Source organism: Oryx dammah, unplaced genomic scaffold, assembly GCF_014754425.2.
Source record: "Oryx dammah isolate SB20612 unplaced genomic scaffold, SCBI_Odam_1.1 HiC_scaffold_17, whole genome shotgun sequence".
Lineage (NCBI taxonomy): Eukaryota > Metazoa > Chordata > Mammalia > Artiodactyla > Bovidae > Oryx > Oryx dammah.
The window spans coordinates 26,240,367-26,260,405 of NW_024070201.1; the positions used below are offsets into that span (position 1 = coordinate 26,240,367).

General features: G+C 49.2%; 1 long non-coding RNA gene across 1 annotated transcript; it reads left to right on the top strand.

The window, feature by feature from the left end:
- The first annotated feature begins 2,200 nt into the window (after nucleotides 1–2,200).
- LOC120876287 lies at nucleotides 2,201–20,039 on the top strand. Its single transcript, XR_005724141.1, has 3 exons — nucleotides 2,201–2,328; nucleotides 2,617–2,823; nucleotides 19,955–20,039. It is a non-coding gene; the product is annotated as an uncharacterized LOC120876287 (long non-coding RNA).

The window sequence follows — 20,039 nt, forward strand, 5'->3', positions numbered from 1 at the left end:
TTGAGTGGAAAGACACAGGCTGCCAGTCCAGTGGCCAATGAGGCAGACAGCACCAGGAGCTGGGCTGCCCCCAGGAACCACGATTGAGCAGAAGGGCTCACGCTGCCTGAGTCACAAAGGTGAGCACGCTGAGTGCAGGCAGGAAATGCTGGAGCTCTATGGAAACAAACGCACAATCCATCTGTTACACAAACACATGCAGCATTTACATGGCTGGATACCGAGGTCAGGTACACAGCAGAAATGCAAGAATGAGGATGTGCAAACACGGAGTTAAGTATAAATGGATACACGGCCAGTGCATACTTGCTCAGGGTAGATAAGGATGTAGTGCTCTTCGTGGGTGGAGAGACACACTTAGACACACACAGAGGTGCATTTGTGTATTATATCAGGACCCATGTGGATGCATAATGAGGTGTATGTAGATGCATACATAAGTTCATTTATCTCCAGAATTCACTTCAGTACATTCATAGCATTCTCCTAGAGGTCCACATAGTTTTCCACATATGAAAACACACCATATCCAGGAGCACATACACAGGTGCGCACAAGCAGCTACCCAGGTATGCAGGTATACACACATTTATACATAGAGTCCACACAGAAGAGCCTCTCACAGCTAACCATCTAACCTCAGAGCTGCACACAGAGAAGAGGCTGGGCTTGTCTTAGACCCTGGTGAATTATGTTGACCCTCTAGGCAAATCCTTTCCTCTCTTTGGGCTTCAGTGGGCTTCCCTGGTGGCTCAGCAGGGAAGAATCCGCCTGCCAGTGGGTCGGGAAGATCCCCTGGAGGAGGAAATGGCAACCCACTCCAATATTCTTGCCTGGGGAATCCCATGGACAGGGGAGCTTGGCGGGCTACAGTCCATGCGGTTGCAAGAGTCAGACATGACTTAGTGAGTAAACAACAACAAATTCGTCAGTATGATATGGGGGCTGGACTCAGCGATCTCCAAACACCAGTTCTAAACTGGCTGAGAGAGATTCATCATTAAATGAGAAGGTGGGGTCCCTCTTCACGGGGTGCTTCCAGTCTAAGGAGAAATGGGCAAGCACAATCTGGAAATGCCTGGGAGGCACAGAAAGTGACCAGCTTATGATTAATGATGGCATCTATACAGATAGTCAAGGTCTGAGGAAATACAATAAGGGTGGCACCACGACTTCCTTTAAAGAAGACTTGGTTTCCTCCACTGAACAACACCAAAGTGAACCAGATGGCCTCCGGGACTTCCAGAGGGGGCATGCATGCCAGGGCAGCCTGCAGAGGGCAGTCTCAAGGGGGACAGAGGGGGCAGGGGATGCTTTCTCTCAGGCTCAGGACCACAGTGGGCAGGCACATCTGTCCGGGAGGCCCCCGAAGGCTGAGAGCCCACACTAACAGGCCCAGACTCAGGTGACCTGCTGTGAGCAGGAAGAAATGACCAGAGTGACTGGTTGGAGGCCAGTCCCTCCACCCACACTCAGCACACACAGCCCTCTGGCTTAAGGAACTCCACGAAGTGGCCTCTGAGCAGATCTGCACATTCTGTCTTCTGCTGTGAAATGGCTTAGGGATTCCTGCAGGACAACACTGGCCAAGATCCAGGAAAGAGGGCTACATCCTAGGGCACCTGCATCTAAACTTGCCCACACATGAAAACCAGCATGCACGCATGTGGGCGTGGGAGCTTGAGGCTCCCAGTTTGCACACGCGTCCCTGACAGTGGATACCACACAAGCGTGACTGTTTACAGGTAATCTCTGCCCACCTGAACCTGCTGTGTAATGCACACTTGAATATGCAAATCATTGTATGTGAGGGTGTCTGTATCTGTTTTTTCCCCACTGACCCCATTCACGGTGGGCTTCCCAGGTGGCTCAGGGGTAAACAATCGACAATCGACCTGCCAATGTTGGAGATGCAAGTTCGATCCCTTGGTCGGGAAGATCCCCTGGAGTAGGAAATGGCAACGCACTCCACGATTCTTGCCTGGAGAATCCCGTGGACAGAGGAGCCTGGCAAGCTACCCATGGGGTCACAAAAGCCAGACATGACTTAACCACTAAATAACAACAACCATCAACAACAATTCACAGTACCCAAAGTATCCATCTCGAAGGGAAAACCATTTCCTGTTTTCCTATCCTGCTCACACAACCAGAAGTTCTGCCCTCCAGGAAACAGTGGGAAGAAATCTGCCCTCCTCCTTCCTGCTGCCTTCCTTCCCTGACCCACTCCTTTCCTGACCAAATCGGCAAGACTGGGGAGAAACCAGAGCATGGCACCTGCATCGTGGGGTCAGCATGGACTGCATACACCCGCCCCTCCTCAGCAGGGTGAGTTCTGCCCCAAAGCAGGGTCTGCAGCTGTCTGGGTTCTTGGCTTGTGACTCTGGACCACTGCGACACAAGGGGGAGGGGTGGGAAGTCCCTGTGGGCCTCATTTCTTTAAATTGCCTTTGCTAGTAATAGAGTTAGTATTCACAAATCTAATATGTGGCCAATTGTAAACCCACACTGCAAATTCAGAATTGTGAAACCATGTGTCTTAAAAAAAAAAAGAGAGAGATGAAAATACAGGAATAATTTCTTGGTCACTATTAGTCTATTTTTTACTTGGTCTAGAAATCGATAGAAAGAAGGATGCAATTAATCATCACTCTCAAATCTCTGGACACTTGCTCACCCTGGACACCGGGTACCTGTGTGTGGGCCCCTGTTCTAGCTGGCCTGTGGAGCCTGCCCATCTGTGGTTACTGACGTGCCCACTGATCACTGAGGATCTGCACTGACACGTGTGATTCGCTGAGACGGTAACGGTTGCACGTACAGGTATTTCCATGTGGGTGTGGATGATTTCATAGCTGATTACTTATGTGTCAGTATTCACGGTCTTCGTGTGTGAATGCGAACCATAACCCCAGGCCCGGATTCCCCACTCATCATCCCGGAAGCGTCACAGCTCTGAACCAGGAGAGATGAGAGGACGCCGGGCTGTCTTCCTCACTCCTTCGCTCTCCTTGCGCCGGCTTCTCCATCTCCAGGAAGAGGTCACCAAGAGGCCCCTCCAGAGACAGGCCCCGCCTTGCCTGTCTGAGAACAACAGGCGCAAAGCAATCTAGCAATTAGTAATAACCGTGCCTCTCTGACAAGCCATTATTTCTCCAGGACAAAGAAGGCACTTGGGGAGGTGATGAGGGCCAGGAACAAGAAGGATGGAGAAATAGCCCCTTCTTGTCTCTGGACTGGGTGGGAGTTTGTGACTCCTCAGGGGAAAGTGGAGACCCCACACTGACTCCCCCTTGACTTCCTCCCTGGTCCCCCATATCTCCCCTCCATCCTCTCGTGCCCTCTTTCTCTCTCTCTCTCTTCTCTTTCTCTCTTTCTTCTCCTTCTCTCCCTTGCCCCTGAGTACCCAGGCAGGCCTCACTTCCTGCCTCACAAAGGGAGTTAAATGATTCAGACTCAGAGGAACCCAGGCCCAGCCCGCAGCTCAGAGAGGAGTGCAGGAATGGCTGATGGGGAGGTCAGGACTGACCAGTGTTTTGCCTTAGAAAACCAGCTTAGGGAGGATATGCCTCAGCATTCAGCCACTGCTGGTCTCATAGACGTTCCCTGAAGACAGGTGGTTCTTTTTTTTTTTTTTTCATTATTTATTTGGCTGCATGGGGTCTTAGTTGCAGCTTGTGGGATCTTTTGTTGCTGCATGTGGGCTTCTTTCTAGTTGTGGCAAGTGGCCTCTGGAGCACACAGCTTCTGTAGTTGCTTCATGTGGGCCTAGTTGCCCTGGGCACGTGGCATCTCAGTTCCCAACCAGGGATCAAACCCATGTCCCCTGCACTGGAAAGCAGATTCTTAACCGTTGGACCACCAGGGAAGTCCCCAAGACAAGTAGTCCTGCAGTCACAGAGGCTTCTGGGGTATAAGGAATTTTGACAAAGGGACCCAAATGTCTAAACAACATGATCCCTTCCCTTGAGGAGCCTAAATCCAACAGGAAGGAAAGGAAATCTTCACTAATGGCTGTAATACAGAACTCAGTGTAAAGTACCATGACAAAGAGGTCAGCAAGTACTGTGAGAGATAGAGAGTCTCGGCACCTGGGGAGATCAGGCAAACTTCCTGGGAGAGAAGATACAAACAGAACCGTTCAGAACAGAGAAATAATGATTCCAAAGGCAGCAGAGGGGCACAAGGGCATCTGGCAACCAAGAAGTTATGAAGATGAGGAGGTGGACTCTGATGATGTCAAATAACACCAAAACTGTCTTTGTTACTTTCTAGCATGTTCTCCTGGGTCCAGGTCCACTCCGCTCATTACTGCCTGACCACACCCAAGCCTCTTCACCTCTCCAGTGTCTGCTTCCTGGAATTGCTAAAATGCAGAGGTGATCCAATCTGCCCTCCACAACAGACAGAAGAGATAGGTCTCTGGTCCAGGGTTAGTCACAGGACAGTCTGAGAATAGATGCTGCTGCTGCTGCTGCTAAGTCACTTCAGTCGTGTCTGACTCTGTGCAACCCCATAGATGGCAGCCCACGAGGCTCCCCCATCCCTGGGATTCTCAAGGCAAGAACACTGGAGTGGGTTGCCATTTCCTTCTCCAATGCATGAAAGTGAAGTCGCTCAGTCCTGTCCAATGAGAGGATAACAAAAGGAAAGAAAAAGAAATACTTTGCATCTGAATAATACAACTTTCAAAGCACTTTGATACACACTATCTCACATTGGCAAAAAAAAAAAAAAAAAAACCATGATATCGACCACACTGCAAAGATGACAGCCAGACAGAGAGGGTAGGGGGTTAGGAAATACTGCATAACTGGCCTGGTTCTACATGTGGCCATACAGCAGTGGGACCTGTGGACCCACTTGGAGGCCATTCAAGAGGAAGCAAGAATATGCTCTAGTATTAATCTCCCCAGCTGTCCAGAAAATGGGAGGAGTCAGATGTCCAGCAAAGCCCATGGGCCAAGAACCCTTGCACCACACCCAGACACTGTTTAACTCTAACTGGAAACCCACCCCTCGGCGAGCAAACCCTCCAGGAAGTGCTGAGAACGTAGCCCTGTGCACACGCTGGGGACAAAGCCACCCCAGAGATGCTCCTCAAAACCAGCGGAGGACTCTCCCCCAAAGCGAAGCTGAGCCTTCCGTGATCTGGCCTAACCCAGCCTCTCACTGCTCATCCCTGGCCATCTTTTTCTTTTGTGACACTATTCAGCCCCCACGCTCCCTGCCTCTGTGCCTTTGCTCTTTCAGTCCCTCCACTTCACACAACCCCCACAGCCTCTCTGCCGACCTTCACGAGGTCTTTCTCCTCCTCTCATTCACATCAGAATCCACCTCTCCCTCCACCAGCACTTTCTACCTCAATAATGCACTTAACCCAGCCCGCCAGGCGGCAGGTTGATTGATGGATACCTCTGCCTCCCTCCAGTGGGCTGTGGGCCACAGAGAACCACAGGGCAGGCCTCCTTTATTTCTGCACCTCCCCAGTCCCTGCCATACACACACACACACACACACACACACAGTAGCCTCTGGGGTTAAACGTATTAACATGTTGCTTCATCCAAAGGTCACAGTGACTCTTCTCAGTGCCTCTACTAAACTTAACACAGCAGGACAGGGTCACACCAGGGTGGTCCAGGGGTAAAGCCAGGAAGTTATCCTGGGCTAGACACAGACCTGGCTGCACGAGCAATGCAGTGTGGATGAAGAAATGTGCCCAGCCACACAGGGATGACCTACTTGGGAAACCCCCATTAGCAAGCCCCTCTCTCAATTTGGCTGATCCACACAGAGAAAGACCCTGAGGACCATTCAGATCCCCTGGAAATGTCAACACTCCCTGAAAGAGGTCTCCACTGGCCCAGAAGTCTCCAGGCTGCCTGCCCTTGTGATAAGCACAATAAATAAAACAATGAGACCCATTTGAAGGCACTTGTGAGACAGTGGAGCTTTGAGAACTTGACTTTGATGAGTTTGAAAGGCAGAGGAAAGAAAGAAGAACAAGTTTCCTCTTGGGCCCAGGTTTGTTTATCCTGCTTCTCAGAAGCCAGAGCCTACAAATGCAAGTGTGATGGTTTTAAATGGCTGGATGTGTTTCCCCCACAGGCCCCAAGGCACTCATCTGCCCTGGGCCAGGTCCCATGTCAGCCCAGAGGAGGCACAGCCACTGGGGTGGGGGTTGGGGGGAGCAGGCCCAGAAGGAGGCAAGAGTCCAGACTTGAGCCCTCCCTTGGGAGAGCACAGAGGAAGCAGGGGAGCTCCAGGTAAGGGGGAATCACAAGGTACAAGGAGCCGAGAGATGCAGCCAGTGACGCTCCCCAGCCCCACGGGGGTGGAGGACAGAGTCCAGGACCAAGGGTCTGGAGCTCAGAGCTTGGGCCTGGATCTGCGCCTCCCTTGCCTGGGGCCAAGTCTCTTTCTCTCTGAGTACCTTATCTTCTTTCTGAGTACCTGGCTTCCCCGCTGGCTCAGAGGTTAAAGCGTCTGCCTCCAATGCGGGAGACCCAGGTTCCCTGGGTCGGGAAGGTTCCCTGGAGATGGAAGTGGCAACTCACTCCAGTACTCTTGCCTGGAGAATCTCATGGACGGAGGAGCCTGGTAGGCTACAGTCCACCAGGTCACAAAGAGTCGGACACAACTGAGCGACTTCACTTTCACTTTCACCTTATCTTCAAAAACAGAGTCCTCTCCGAGGTGCCTCGGCCCTGCCTTGATTCCTTGACCACCTAACCAGGTGGCTCCACGGGGGTCTTCAGCTCCTTCCTGACCCCTCTGCTTCCCAGGTCACACCAGACTCACCTGGACCCCATTCTACAGGGGCCTTGCCCCTTCTCAGTCATTACACTCCCGCCTAAGACCACCTATTCAACTGAAAACCCTGACTGTGGCACCTTGAGACATTGCCTCCACTATGGAAACCGGAGCACGTGCTCCCAGGGGGCCACAGCCTATACACACATGTGCGTTCCACCCATCGGTAATAACACTACCAGAGGTTCTGTAGTCTTCACTACAGGCCCCGCCCCTAGCCAGTCTCAGCAGCCCCGCCCACCAGCCCAGCTCACAGGCCCGCAGAAATTCCAGCTCTGCAGCAGCAAAAAGCTGGGAGCAGCCAGAGGGCGTGCTGTTTTGTGTTTTAGAGAATTCTTGGTCCGATGGGAACTTCTTTGAAGTAATCACTTCTTGGAGCCAATTAGTGGCTGGCCGTACTCTGGAATGATCTAGGGAGGAGGCAGGGCGGGGGATGGTCTTTCTGTGACAGAGATGGTGGATGAAGGTGGGAGAGGGGAGCGTGTCTGGTCGTCCTAGGAAGGGGTGCGACAGAGTGCAGGGTTCAGGGGTGCTTCCCATGCACTCTGCTCTGCTGCTGCTTCTTAACTGCGATCTTGGCAAGCGCCTTCACCTTTCCCAGCCTCTCTTTCCTTTTTGCTACAATGGTAATATCTGGCTGCTGACCTGGCAGATGCTGTTGTGAGAATGAGACGGGTGCCGAGGCCCTTTGTAAAGACAGCAGGAGGGCAAGTTACTGAGTCTTTTTGAACTTTGGTTTTCTCTTATCCATGGAAAGCATTGTACCCAGTAGGAGAAGGCACACAAAGTGCCTGACCTATAGTGAAGACTACAGAAATAGTCACCTCTGGTAGTGCTATTACAGATGGGTGGAACGCACATGTGTGTATAGGCTGTGGCCCCCTGGGAGTACATGCTCCGGTTTCCATAGTGGAGGCAATGTCTCAAGGTGCCACAGTCAGGGTTTTCAGTTGAATAGGTGGTCTTAGGTGGGAGTGTAATGACTGAGAAGGGGCAAGGCCCCTGTAGAATGGGGTCCAGGTGAGTGTGGTGTGACCTGGGAAGCAGAGGGGTCAGGAAGGAGCTGAAGACCCCCGTGGAGCCACCTGGTTAGGTGGTCAAGGAATCAAGGCAGGGCCGAGGCACCTCAGAGAGGACTCTGTTTTTGAAGATAAGGTGAAAGTGAAAGTGAAGTCGCTCAGTTGTGTCCGACTCTTTGTGACCTGGTGGACTGCAGCCCACCAGGCTCCTCTGTCCATGAGATTCTCCAGGCAAGAATACTGGAGTGGGTTGCCACTTCCATCTCCAGGGAACCTTCCCGACCCAAGCCCTGTCCTGGCCCCTCCCCGCTTCCCCCTCGCCCACCACCCCGGCAACACCTGACCTGGAAGCATCTATGCTGGGAGGCACTGAGCAGTGTGAGGCCAACCCCGTGCAACTAAGGTCGGAGAGGTGACGTGTCCTCTCAGAGTCACTCGACCGATCATTAGCAGATCTGGGCTAGACCCCACGAGACTAAGGCCCAACCCCTCATCACCCTGCGTGAGTCTGCACTTCAGTCATGTCGGACTCTTTGCAACCCCATGGATTGTAGCCCCCCAGGCTCCTCTGTCCATGGGAATTCTCCATGCAAGCATAGTGGAGTGAGTTGGCATTCCTTTTTCCAGGGGATCTTCCAGACCCAGGGATCAAACCCACACCACCCTCAGTTCAGTTCAGTTCAGTTGCTCAGTTGAGTCAGACTCTTTGAGACCCCATGGACTGCAACACGCCAGGCCTCCCTGTCCATCACCAACTCCCGGATTTTACTCAGACTCATATCCATTGAGTGGGTGATGCCATCCAACCATCTCATCCTCTGTCGTCCCCTTCTTCTCCCGCCTTTAGTCTTTCTCAGCAGAAACTCTGTTTCTCAGAGCACAGAACGCCAACCAGGCAGGATGCCACCTGCCCACAGGTAAGGATGGGTGGAGTGCTGCTCTGTGGGGAGCAGGGGGCCGACCAGAGAAGGCCCAAGATTCCCACCCTTGAGCGCTCTGTTCCTTCAGCACATGTGCTGACCTACTCTGTGTCAGAGCTGGCGCTAGACCCTGGGCCTACAGTAGACAGGAGCTGCCCTCCAGAAGGCTACAGTAGCAATGGCAACAAGGAGGCTCTCTTGTGAGCGTTCTCCTCTCCCCACCACCACGCCTTCTGAGAAGGAAGGATTTGTGGACAGACGTCTGGACAGGCTCTGGCCTTGCCCTTCAGTACGGTTGAAACCAGCACCACAGCACGAAAGTTTGGTCAGAGGTCTTGACAGATCGTGGGCACCTGGCCATGGGCATGTACCCACAATTATAACTGATTTCTCTCTAGACTCCTGGCTTCTCTTGATAAACTCAGGAGATCTGGTAATACCTGGCCCATATTCCTTCATTCATTCATCCAAGGGCCTGGTCCCATCCCCGGTGCTGGGAATACGGAGGTGAACAGGGCCGTCCAAGTCCCTGCTCTTGAGAAGAGTCTCTTCGAGGGGCCACAATCAGTTGGTGTTGGTCCCTTTGTAGGGCAAGTCCACTCTAGTTCACTGCGGCCACTGCCATCCCCTGGACCACTCTTCCCACTTGTGATCTTGCTTGGCCAAGACCAGCTGATCAGAAGGGCAGAAAGCTGAAGCAAACATGCTGACCTCACTGTAACCTGCAGTGGGTGCTGGGGTGTTTGCCAGAAGGTATTCTGCATTTATATGAATATTTGAACTTTTTTTTTAATTGAAAAATAAGAATGAAAGTGAAGAGAGTTACTCGTGAATGAAAATCTAGAAAAATGAAGAAAGGGATGAAAGAGATAAAAGGCAGGCAGGGCTGTGCTTGGGGTGGCTTTGGGAAAGTGCAGGGAGAGGGGAGAGAAAATACGGGGGTGTTGCTATGCTGGCTGGGAGAGTGTGAGATGGAGAGAGATGGAGGAAGGGGTTTCTAAAGTTTTGCTACGTGTTAGGGATGAATGTCCCTTTGGCATCTTTCAAGCAACTTCGTGAACATTTAAAGTTATTTTTCAATGCTTTTTTGACATATCCATCTTCTGATTCTTTTGAATGTAATTCTGCTGGATGGGTGTTAATAAAAGAATCAATAAAGCATAGTGAAGTGAATAGTGTGAAAGTCACTCTTTGTGACCCCATGGACCATACAGCCCATGGAATTTTCCAGGCCAGAATACTGCAGTGGGTAGCCTTTCCCTTCTCCGGGGGATCTTCCCAGTCCAGGGTTTGAACCCAGGTCTCCCACACTGCAGGCGGATTCTTCACCAGCTGAGCTACCAGGGAAGCCCAAAGTATAGTGAGTGCATGATCAGGAAGTAGGAGCTCCTGGGAGGAGCATTGCTCCCGATCTGGGAGTCAAGAACAGCCCCCAGGGAGTTCTTTAAACTGTGGATGAGTAGATGCTATGGCAACACAAGAAGAAGGTAATGAGATAAGGAAAGTCAGGGAATCTTCCAGGCAGTGGGGATAGCTCTGGGAAGGCTCAGATGGCAGACTCTAGGACCTGCCTATGGGTCGAGATGGGAGGACAGTTGACCGAGGGTAGCAATGAAAGGAGAGATAAGGTGAAGTGGTGGGCAGAAACCCTGCAGGTCTTCTGAGCTCCGTGGCAGCTCATCGACCTTGGCTGGTGGGCAATCAGAAGCCACTGAGGGCTGTAATCAGTGGCTTTAAGATACTCCTCTGTCTGTTCTGTAGGAAATGGATTGGAATGAGGCAAAGCAGAGGTAGGCAGGAGGCTATTGGAATAAATCAGGCAAGAGACAAGGGTAGCTTAGGCTGGGCTTCTGGCAAAGAAAACAGGAAGCAGGGTTTGATGCTAATGACACACAGGCGATGAAGGAGAGTGATGGTCTAATTCAGCGCCATGTCCCTAACACCCAGCATGCTGCCTCACACTCAGTACAAATGAAATGAATATGTATTGAATGCATGGGCAAATGAACCAAAGACGTAATAAATTAACAAGCAAATCTGGTAGGTGAATGTTAGCTTGCTTAAACCTCATCCCTTCATTACACAACGTTCAAAAAAAAAAAAAAAAGGCTACCATTTCTGAAGGCCTACTACATTCCAGGCAGTGGTATTAGATACTGCATACACATCATTTCTGCACAATCTCTAAGCTTCACAGAATTCTTGCATTTAGGAGTTATAATTCCCATTTTGCAGGCAGGAAATAAGAGTGAATGTAGGTTGCTCACATCCACCCGAGGAATAGGAAGCAGAGCTAAATTCTCATCCAGGGATAGTCTTTCTACACCTCACAGATCCTCAGAATGGTCCCCTCCATGAGGATTTGATGCCCAGCTCCCCCTTGCTCTTCCTCCACTCCCTACAACTTTGTATTACAGGTGAAAGGAAACAGTTACCAAGTGAAATGGAAGGTTGGAAAACAGGAACCCCAAGTTCCTGAACATTTAGTTCTGCCCCTCCTTCTAGTTATCTTCATCATCACCAACAAACAGTGAGTGCTTACTGTAGACCAGCTGCTGCACTAGACAATAGGGCTATGAAGGAAAAGTGGATGTATTCCCTGGATGGGGGAAAATTGTCCCATATCTGGTGAGGAAGGGTAGTGAGGAGGAATAACTGGGGTTTTGTGAGAGCATGTGCAAAGAAGGCTCAGAGAGGTAGACGTGTTGAGACCAGGGTGTAGGACCCTCAAGGGGAAAAGGTGGCAGATGAGAATGGAAAGGTGGTGGGCACGCACCTGAATTAGGGCAATAACAGGGACTAGGAGAAGAGACAGCAGTAAAAGAGGCTTCAGTGATGGGCCAAACAGGACGGTGAGGCTGGGTTGGGAGAATGAGTGGCTGCTGCCCACCTGGAGGCACTGAGAATCTGGGTATTTCAGCCTGAGCAGCTGCCAGCTCCTTCCCCAACCCCAGGGCAGTGGCTAAGACATTTTATTGTCCCCCAGGGTCAGTGCATCAGGAACAGAGAAGGGACTCAAACTCTGCCCCAACTCCCTCTGCAAGCACAGCTTCTGTTGCCAGACACAATGTTGTGCCTGGTGCACAGTGAGGCTGATCAAGCCAAAACATCAGAATTTGGAGCCAAGAAGGGTGTATTGAAGGGCCAAGCAAGGAGGGGTTTCCTCGGTGGCACTAGTGGTAAAGAACCCGCCTGCCAGTGCAGGAGACACAGGAGATACGGGTTGGATCCCTGGGTCGGGAAGATCCCCTGAAAGAGCATGACAACCCACTCCAGAATTCTTGCCTAGAGATCCCCATGGACAGAGGAGCCATAGGGTTACAAAGAGTCAGACATGACTGAAGCGACAGAGCACGAAAGCAAGGAGAATGGGTGGCTCGTTCCCCCGCCCCTCGAAAAGCCCAGACTCCCCCAAGGGTTTCATCAAAGCATTTTTAAAGACTACATGAAGGAGGGGGTCGCAGGGTCTGTGATCAGTTCTTGCACAATTCTCTGATTGGTGGATATTGAGATAACGGGGTTAACATTATCAATCCTTAGGCGCCAGCAGGTCTGAAGGCTACATGCTCTTGATCAAGTAGCTAATTTCTTCCACTGGTGGTGGTTTTAGCATCTGTAAAACAACTCAGGAAGTATGCATCAGATACTGTTATCTGGGTACTTCAGAGAGGAAACTACAGCAGAGATGCGGGGGAGGGGTCTGTCCAGGGAAGGCCCCAGTGGGTCCTGCTTGGTTATACTCCTGCTTCTCAGGCTGCTCTCCTTACCTGTCAAAATTCACAAATCTGATCAACCCACTTGCCCTCAAGCCAGATAACTCCGTCTTTGGCTAAATAGAGAAGAGGAGATCAAGGATTTGAAGAGACACTTATTTATCTCTTTACCAGACAGTCTAATGAATAATTTCATGTTTGCAAAAGCTCATTTTGAAATTTGAAGACAAGAGATATATTGCCAAGGCAGCTCTAATACTGCGACATTAATTTTGCACTGAAAGATTTACTCAAAAATTAGATTTTACAATTTTAATGCCTCCATTCTTTTCTTTAAATAAGCTGTGAAATACAGTTAATTAGACTTAAACCCTGGAAGCTTAGACGTTTGAGCTTTGGTGTAAGCTACAAAAGAATGCAAGCTTTTTCACTTGCAAATTAAATCTAAATTCATTACATGCCTAAACCTATACTACTTGCAGAAATCCTGCTGGGCTGAGGAGGGGTCTTCCTGAAGCTCCAGATGTGGACCCCATTCTGGCTGCAGAGAAGGGTTGTGAAAATGAAAAGGAAGGGACGGGAGGTGGAAAAGACAGAGGCCATCTGACAAACTTGGGCAATGTTAGTGTATCCTTTGGAACACCAGCCTCGAGAACTGCTCCTTGGGACATGAAGTTTCCATACTTGAAAAAATCAGGGAGATGTTGCCTCTGATGCTCCCTTCTTAAACAGTCACAAGGTTCAGGGAAGTAGAACAAACAAGCAAATAAATGAAAAGCTGTTTAATTTTGTTTCATCCAGAATTCCCAAATATATTTGACAGTGAAGCCTTTTTTTATCAAAACACCTAACATTCAAGTCTTTCCACTGCTCCACAGAACAGCCTGCTTTGGGCTCTGGCATCCCCACCAGGACTGCTTTTTCCTCCTTAGATCTGGCCTTGGAGACCCAGCCCAAACTGTCTGTTCTCTTCCTCTGTTCTCTTCCACGCTGATCTCCTCACTGGGACCTGTGAAAGCATCAGTTACACAACCAGCTGAGAAATACAAAACTGAATTTGCAAAGGACTGAGGAATTTAGGGGCCCAACCTAGATACAGTACTGGTATCCAGCTAGGTGATCTTGTCTTCAATAAGCTGCTTAACATTAGAATCAGAGAAATAATCGAAGGTGTAAGAACAGGGGCCTCCCTTGTAGCTCAGTCGGTAAAGAATCTGCCTGCAATGCAGGAGACTTGGGTTCAATTCCTGGGTCAGGAAGATCCCCTGGAGAAGGAAATGGCAACCCACTCCAGTATTCTTTCCTGGAGAATCCCATTGACAGAGGCACCTGGCAGGCTACAGTCCATGGGGTCACAAGAGTCAGATACAACTTAGCGACTAAACCACCACCACCACCTCCCTGTGAGACCCCACACTGCCTGGAGGTAAACTTGTCTAGGACCCTACCAAGTAGGCTCCAAGTTCACTGGGCTGGGGTCTTTACTCTTGCCAGCCCCTAATACTTCCCCATCCATAACTTCTATTTCTGAGGAAAAGGACCCTTCTTTCCAGCTACCAGCTTGTGCCTGATTCCATGGACAAGCCTCTTTTCTCAGGCCACTGCCTCCTCACCCTCTGGGGTCAACATGGATCCCCCTGAGAATCTAATGAAATCAATGGATCCTCTTCTCAGAATTGTCCAGTATTGAAAGCTTCACAAATGTCTTGAAGCCAATCCATCAGCTCTGTCTGTGACTTCTTTTTAAGAGGCATCTTGATCTGATTTAAGGTGTTGGTGAAATCTAACCAATCCTGATAGACTACATGGAATTTTCCAGACATTCACTGTGTGCCTTTGTTTTGTGTCTTTTGCTATTCAGGACATGACCCTTGCTATCCACTGCTTGTTACTCATCTCAGGGCATAATTCATCTTTGGAGGGTAAAAATGATAACAATAACCCATCTTGCTTTTGCAATTTACAGAATGTGGCATTACCTTAACTTGACCTTCACGAAAGTCTGAGTCATAAGAGTTATGTTTTGCTTTTAACAAAGGGCAAGAACAGGCTCACAAAAGTTGAGTGATGTACCCAGTAACAGAGTGAGAGGACAGAGTCCCTAAGTCCCAGTTCTGTATCCTTATAAGCTACCCTGCTGTCTCCAAATTATAAAGCCTGAACCCCACATTTTCTTATGGTACCCATAGCTCTTGGTCACAGAGGAGAGGGGAGGCTATTTTTCCTTTACACAACAAGTACAAAGACCAACAGATCATTTTGTTTACAACAGGGTTCAGAACAATGCTTTGGATTTTAAAATACTGGGTTCAATGCCAGTATTGAACTCGTGGCTCTGTAACTTTGCACAAAGTACTTCAGACCTTTAGAATTAATAGCAAAGTTGAAGCCACAGAGCTACTGGGGGGACAAAATGAGATAACACACATAGAGCGCTTGGCACATGGTACACGCTCGACAGATGTCAGACTAAAAAGGAATGTGGGCTTGGGAAGCCGAAAAGTTCTTCCTGAGAGAGGTAGGATTTAAATTGGGCTCAGGAAGTGAGTTGTAGGTATCGGAAGATAGAATGAGACCTGTGAAGAGGTGTCTAGGGAGGAAATTGCAAAGTGCGTTGGGTGGAGGAGGGGAGAGCATCATAAATAAGCTCCAGTCTTGGGCAGTCGAGGGTTTGATACCTGGGTTGGGAAGATCCCCTGGAGAAGGAAATGGCAACCCACTCCTGTATTCTTGCCTGGGAAATCCCAGGGACGGAGGAGCCTGGTGGGCTACAGTCCATGGGGTCTCAAAAGAGCTGGACATGACTTAGCAAGTAAACAACAACAACTTGGGCATTAAAGTTTGCATGGATGGAGGGAGCAGAGAGTGGAAAATAAGGTCAATTGGGGCTTTAGAGCTTGGACTTCTTTTTGAAGCCAAGGAGAGTCACTGAAGGTTATACACTAGAGAGTGATAAAGGATGATGCTTAGTCAATTGAGTGATGGGCACAAGCAGAGAGACACTAGAGAGCAGATAACTTGGGAGGTTATTGCAGTGGCCCGAGTGACAGAGACGTAAACCCATTGCTTATATCTTGTGTGACTCTAGCAAGCTGCTCTGCCTTATTCTCCATCACCAGGCCCCCCTCCCATCCTAACCTGGAGTGCCCAGGTTGAATGACTGGGCCACTGCTGTGGGCCCGGTTCCAGGGTTCTCATTCTAATGGCCTTATTCGTAACACAGTTCTAGCCTTAGTCTGGGATAGTTCTTTTTATTATTATTACTGAAGTATAGTTGATTTACAACGTTGTGTTCATTTCAGGTGTACAGCACAATGATTCAGATAGATGATAGATAGATAAATGGATAGTCAATAGAGAGACTGATGATTGATAGATATAGAGATCCAGATATATTCTTTTTCAGATTCTTTTCCCTTACGTGTTATTACAAAATATTGAGTGTAGTTCCCTGTGCTATACAGTAGGTCTTTGTTGGTTATCTATTTTATAAAGACTATTAGTGCTTCCCAGGTGGTGGTAGTGGTAAAGAACCTGCTAGCCAATTCAGGAGACAAAAGAGACCCGGGTTCAGTCCCTGGGTGGGGAAAATCAAGATCCCCTGGAGAAAGAAATGACAACTCACTCCAATATTCTTGCTTGGGAAATCCCGTGGTCAGAGCAGGCTGGTGGGTTACAATCTATGAGGTTGCAGAGTGGGACCCAACTGAAGCGCCTTAACACATTCACGTTAGTATGTATATGTTAATCCCAAACTCCAGACGTGAAAAACAACTTACAGGATAATTCTTAACTGTTGCCTTTCTGGGAACTGGGCCCCTGTTCTTGACCCCAACCACCTCTCCTGTAACTCAGTGTGTTGAAAACAGCAGTACAGCATTGGCTTTCCCTTGGTCTCAAACTCACTGACAGGGATGTTCATCCCCTCGCCTGCCTTAGACAAGGGGCTGTGCTGAGTGCTGTGGAGGGTGCAGAACTGGGTCTAGCAAGTTCACAGCCTTTAGGAAGCTTGCCATCCAGTATACAGAAGGTAAGCCATATATAAAAAAGAATATGATATAAGGTCAAGTATGACACATAGAAACAGCTCTGGCTGCTCTAAAAACAAATGACCCAGAAAACCATCTTAGTTCTCCATTTATTTAGCCAATATGATTGTTCCCGTCAGAGCTGTATGCCACCCATGTGTGAGGAAGCAGCTGCCATGGGAGGCAGTCAGCATCCCATCCTGCCCTGCCCTGTGCCCCTTACTCCCATCTCACTGCACGCTCCGCATTCCTGCGTTGGCTCTTCTTGGCTGTGAGATTATGGCTGATTCTCCTTCTAGCCATCGAAGCCTAGTCCCCACTTAGGTCTTCAAACAACACCCATGGTGACTGGAGGGAGGGAAACGTTTCAAGGAAAACAAAGGGAAAATACCAAGGACTATAAAAAGAAACATGTTTGCAGAGTTCTTTTTTTCTGATTGCCAATTGAACATGTAGCAAAATATTGACTTGGTGAACACAGCTCAGTGAGGACTCCCGGGCCTTGCCTGGGTCTCTTCTTGTCATTTCACCATTTGTTTTTGTTTTTTTTTTCCTAAAGGCTTAAGAGATGCTTGGATCTCTTCTCCAGACAGTTTAGGGCTGATCCTGCTCTGAGGTCCTGTGGGATTCTCAGTGGCTTCCCAAACCTGCTTTGTCTCTGAATTGGGGTCCTTATTTGTCCCCACTGGGCCAGCGCTGCTGCTCTGACACCTCAGTTCTACTCAACGTGGCCTGATTTGATTGGGGTGCTTCCCATTACCCCACCCCAGCCTGGGCCTCCCTACAATAAGCTAGCAGATCTTTCTTTGCTTCCACTCAAGAATCTCCTGGGACTTCCCTGGTGGTCCAGTGGTTAAGAATTCACCTTGCAATGCAGGGAATGCAAGTTAAATCCCTGGTCAAGGAACTAAGATCCCTCACGCCACAGGGCAACTAAGCCCAAGCACCACAGTTAGAGAGATCCTATGTACCGCAACTAAGATCTGATGCAGCCAAATAAATAAATAAATATTTTTTAAAAGTAGAAGAATCTTCTGACTTGGTCTGGAATAGCCTTCTTCACACCCACCCTCTCGGCTATGTGTGCTTGGCTCGCAGGTCACCAGTTAAAACTTGTTTCATCCCCAGGACAGCCTCTGCAGCCTTGTTTATCCACACCTCCCTCTCAGCCTTTAGAGCTGACATTGTCTTTCCCTGGCTGAGTCATGCTGCCACCACCAAGAATCAGAAACAGGTACCATGTCCCTTTCTGCCTATAAAGGCCACTCCTCCTTTACCCCCACCATCCCATCTTTCTGGGTGTGAAGCAGAGTCAGCCTGTCACGACTGCAGCATAGGCATCCTTCCTGCCTCGGTCTTGCCCTCTCAGGTCTGTGTTCCATGGTGCAGCAGAGAACAGAGCTTTCTTCAGTGTCCATTTATGCTGCTCCCTGGCTTCAGACTCACAGTGACTTCCACTACCTTCATATAAAACCCACTTCCTTGGCACCACTGACAGTGCCCTGCATGGTAAGCTCATCACCTGTCTTCTACAGAAGACATAGCCCACCTTCCCTCTAGCCATTTGGGTTGGAAGTTACCTAACGTGCCCTGCTCTTCACTCGTCCCTCTGCTTCCTTCGTAACTCACCCAGTACACCTAGAGAATGCCTATTCAACCTCCAGCTCAAACTTTCCCTCCTCCAGGAGCTTTCGTTGACCAGCTTTGATGGAGGCAGCCCCGTTATTCTCTGTGGATCCCACAGTGCTATATTTGGACCTATATTATTACAAGATTATGCCATTATTACAAAATGATGCCATTTCTGTAATTATGTACATTCTGTCTCTCCAAGATATAAGTCATGGCCAAGAGCTCAGACTCAGAGTCTAACAGAGCAGAGATCATATTCTACCTCAATTTCCTGGGGTTTCCCTGGTAGCTCAGATGGTAAAGAATCTGCCTGCAATGCAGGAGACCAGGGTTCAATCCCTGGGTAGGAAAGATCCCCTGGAGAAGGGATGGCAACCCACTCCAGTATTCTTGCCTGGAGAATCCATGGACAGAGGAGCCTGGCGGGCTACAGTCCATGAGTGAGGTACCCTCATGCAAGAAGAGACTTCATCTCAGTTTCCTCCTGTATAAAATGGTAGGGATGATAAGAAACCTGCCTTAGAAGGCTGTTAATGGTCTAAATCTCATTGCCTGGTACACAGCGAGCAGCCATCAATGGTGGTTCATTCTGTTTTAGACTCTGAAACCCTATGTTCTTACCACATAGAAACAGTTACTATGTTTATTTAGCAATTGCTTGTTTTACTTGCATCAATCCATTTAACACTTGTACAGCTGTGTCAAGATGGTACTTTTGTTATCCCCATTTTGCAGATGGAGAAACAGTAGAGAGGCTGCCTAACATGCCTAAGTGAACACACACAGTCAGCAGCAGATACAAACCCAGGAAGTCTAGCTCCAGAGCCTTCCACCCTAAGGACTATACCAGTGGCTCTTTAGATAGGCACTCAACATTTACTTTTAAAGCTGAGCCAATCAGTCTGTTCAGCTTTGTGTCCTTCGTGTCCATCATGGACCCAACATGTCTGAGTTCTCATAAGTGGCTGCCGACTGATGAGAAGCAGAGATTACAAGGCAGGGAGTGAGGCCCTTCCCTAAGATCAGGTCTCTCCCTGCCCTCCGTGCATTGATGTGTCCTGACTGGGGAGCCCCAGTGCGTATGTATTTACCCTCCCCCATAAACAAGTACAGTAAAGAGAGCAGACTACCCACTCACCGGCTCAGGTGGCCACTGCCCCTGGGCCACCCCATACAAAGCCCCCAACACCTGCAGCTGTCTGCAGACAGGCAAAAGGGAAAGAGCCAGCCTGGGACAGGGAGAGAGAGAGCATTTGACTCAGCTGCATATTCCATTCTGACATTTGAACCTGGCGGAATCTGAGTAGGGCTGGAGTAATGAATTAATCCCAGGGAAGAAGACAGGTCTGCAGCTCCTCAGCTATTAGCATCCTGCTGTGACGGGGAACCCTGCTGAGCTGACATGTGCCATGGAGTTTGTTCCCCACCACCTGGCTCCTTTCAGAACCTCTCTGGTCTAAGCCAGCCAACTTCAGAGAGACCATCCCATGATAGGTGTTTGATATGTATCTGCCAACTAAGGAACTGATTGAAGAGTGAGTTATTCTCCCCAGGTTCACTAGGGCCAGGACCAACCATCCTATGATTCTGAGGTTCCAGATAGCAGTCCCTACACTCCTAGAGGTCAATACTCCTGGCTCTAGGGAGTTTGTTCCCTTTTTCCAGGGTCACAGATCAGGGTATCACTTATCAACAGTCATAAAGGAAAAATAGTCTTTGGTTTCCCTAGATTTTGTTTCCTTTGTTCATTTTTTATTTGAAAAAGCCTTTATTAAATTTGTTACAATATTGCTTCTGTTTTTATGTTTTGTTTTTTTGGCCCCGAGGTACATGGGACTTTAACTCCCTGGACCAGGGATCAACACCGCACACTTCATTGGAAGGCCAAGTCTTAACCACCGGATCTCAGGA